This window comes from Athene cunicularia (assembly GCF_003259725.1).
Source record: "Athene cunicularia isolate RWA chromosome 1 unlocalized genomic scaffold, athCun1 chr1_part1, whole genome shotgun sequence".
NCBI classification, from domain to species: Eukaryota; Metazoa; Chordata; class Aves; order Strigiformes; family Strigidae; genus Athene; species Athene cunicularia.
The window spans coordinates 58,241,549-58,244,975 of record NW_020799091.1 but is presented as its reverse complement, the minus strand read 5'-3'; positions in this window follow the sequence as shown (position 1 = coordinate 58,244,975).

The following is a 3,427-nucleotide window of genomic DNA, read 5'->3' as shown; positions in this document are numbered from 1 at the left end:
GGGGTTCTGGCTGCAGCCGGTCTGGCCGGGGGCACCGGTACCGGCAGTGGCAGGAGCGGCGCTGGAGAGAGTTTTGAGTGGGGCGAGCCGTGTGGGGAGGCGGCGGCAGGCGGTGGCGCCTGGGAGAGAGGCACCTCTGAAGTAGGCCTCGGGAGAAGCCAGAGCGCTCGGGGCGAGGCCGGGGAGCGCTTGGTACCTGCGGGGTGTCGGCGGCGCCGGAGGGGCGGCCTGTTCCCCCCTGACACGTTTCAGTGCCCATCATGTGGGTGTTAGGCATTAGTAACTGTATTTTAAATCGCTGTTGACTTACCAAGAAGCAAAACGTTGTAGTAATCATAGTAACTAGAGAGAATTTTAAAAACAGTGGCTATTTGGTTGCTGAATTAATTACATCTGGAGAGTTCACACCACTCCCCATAAATAATTTTTATTATGCTGGAAAATACAGACTGCTAGTGCTAATTCAGAGGAAATGAAGTAAGTTACTTAGGAATTGCCTGGAAAGTCAGGTTCTCACTGACTTCCAGGGCTACAAATATAATCCTTACTATGAGTTAGGTGTCTGGAATGACATCAGGTGATTTTTCTGGTAGCTACTGGAGTATCAGTTCTACATGGTGTTCACAAACATGGCAAATGTTTTAAGCACAAACTAAAGAGCTATCCCCTGGACTGTGCTTTACTGTACAATAAAAAACTTTGTTTGATAGCGTGTTCAAAACACAGCCTTAAACTGATGGAAGACAGCACCAATATTCTGCAGTAATACTTGTGGTATTTATTTATTGGGTATTTCACAAATAATGAAAAAAAAATTCTCCATGGCAAGGTATTTTGTTAGAGATCACATTTTCTTCCATTACTGGTGTATAAAACTCGTCATGAATTAGGATACCCTATTAGCTGATTGAAGATACCATCACCAAGTGGAACTTTGTTTTTCACATGTTCCCCTGTTGGAAAATAAGCATGGTCTGGCTTGTGTTCCAAGTCTCTTGCTGTCACTCTGCCTGATAGATATTGTCAAATGCTGGGATCCAAATATTGCAGCCCTCTGAGAAGTGAACCTGGCAGGCCAGCTCAGAGGTACCTGCCACCTTGTTACCCCAAAAGCGTATTCATGCCCAGTGTGCAATAAATCAATCTTAACATGCTCAGGAGAGATACTGTATTTATTCGGGCCTGGGTGCCCAGTAGACTTTTCCACAAATCAGACATCCTAACAGCAGGTTTTCATGCTCCTTTTATACACAAAAATCAGAAGTTAGTACTTTTCCATAACACACCTATTGGATACTGATTGTTTAGTAATTAACATTATAATACAGTTTACCTAACACTTCTAATACTACACACGCTCAGGGGAAGGTTCTTAACCTGGGCAGGGGTATTTTTGACCTGTGGGTGTGTTTTTTAGTATTATAATACTCAAACCAAACTGAAACCAATTCTGTCAGTGGTAATTCTGTAAATCAGTCTGATAAAATGTATTTATTAGGCAATTTGTTCATTTAACATTGAAAACAATATTATTGTTTTATTATTCTGTCTTCTGTGATTTCAGCTTTCTTGCTGTGTCCATCCACTGTTAATTACCCTGTTCAGACGATAATATATCACTAAAACACCTACTGAATTGTTATTTGTTAGATACTGATTTTTATGAAGCTGTGACGTACAAAGAACTGGTGTTCTTTGTATCTGTAGCATATTGGTCACAAACTCTCGGAGCACATAATGGCAGGTAACAAACATGCAATGCATAAAAACTGCCCCTTTTGAACCGCACAAGACTATTTGGAAACATTTTTGGCTTTGTAATTGTACTACATGGAAGGTCCTTTAATTTAGGAAAGTGTCATCATAATGCGTGCTTCTGGATGGCAATTTTTGGATGCTATACATTTCTCAGGGTCTTTATTAGGGATTTTGTATTCCCTTATTGTTCTTGATAAACGCAACCACTTTGTTTTCCAGTGGGCAGCTGTTACAATTCGTTCGTGTTCTGGGTCTGCATGGGGGACTGCTGGCGGGAGGTTGCCCTGGCTAGTGTCTTCCCTTGGCTGATGGTGAACTGCCCTGGCCGAGAGCCAGTGGAACAAACCTTTCTGCTCCCACTGCTGCAAGGGAAGAATTAATAGTTTTGGCATGTTTGTACAATTTTTGAATGCTGAACTCAGTTCCACACATGATTTCACTCTGAAGTTTCACTCTGTTTCTATCCATTGCTTCTTCAAAAGATTAACATGGTTAGGGATGGTAAAGAACATTATTGCTGTTGCCATGATTATCTTTATTGTGAACATTGTGTTAAGATCTGAGACTGACATTTAATTCCCAATCAAAAAACCTGATACCCTCTGCAGTCATATCATCAGTAATCCAAATGAGTTATTATCTGGAGATTATTGCTATTTATGATTATAAACACAGCCCCTAAATATGGGAATTCGTTACATGTTGCATTTTGTTGCAAGCTCCTAGGCCATTTTCACTTCTATTAACAAAATGGTTCATTCTAAGATGCAGAAAACGACATTGCAACTCTCTTTAACTCACACAGATTCAACAAATTAGAAAATGAAGCCCTTTGTTTATCCGTAAATTGTCAGAGCACAGGCAACTGCAGAGTAACCCTGAGGCTCTGCAGATGTCAGTTGTACCTTCCTCAGTTATCATTTCTCTATGTCATCTTTTATTTATGCAGATGTTTGCCTTCTAGTCCCATTCTCCAAAGCATTCCATCAGTCCCTCTCAGCCTCACATTACGTGTATATTTAAGAAGTACATTATCTATTCTGTAATCCAAGATATTTCTAAATTTAGTGAGTTCCAGAACAGAACACATGGAACTCTCTTTCATTTATTCTTCTCTTCTGACAGAATATCACTTGCATCACTGAAGTGTTTTCTGGCTTTTCATGTGCAACTATTGGAAGTTTATGTTATGATTCTCTAGTCTGATAGAAAGAAGCAATGGCAAAGTTTGCTAAAGTCAACATTTACTGCTGTTCACAAAATCTGCTACACTGGAGTAGGAGGAAGAATAATTTGGTTTAACACAATTTAGCAAATCTATTCTGGATACTGTTTATCTTCAAGTAGATTTCAGTGTGCACAACGAGTTTATTTGTTTTCATAGTGCCCAGGAACTGAAAGGCCTAATTATTGATTTCTCCTTATTTTCCTCTTTCACTGTATACATTGCCATGATTTTACATAAGTAACAGGATCTAGTTTGCTATCAGCTATATGCTTTTGAATATAAACATCCATACTCGTACATACACACATGCACACTAAAAGTGTTAGCGAGCAAGGAAACAAGTCTGTAAGTGTCTGAAAACTGACAGATGCATCTATGGATGGCCCCAGACAGAATTTTTAAAAGTACTGGTACTTCCCAGAGCTGTCTTCTAGCTCACAG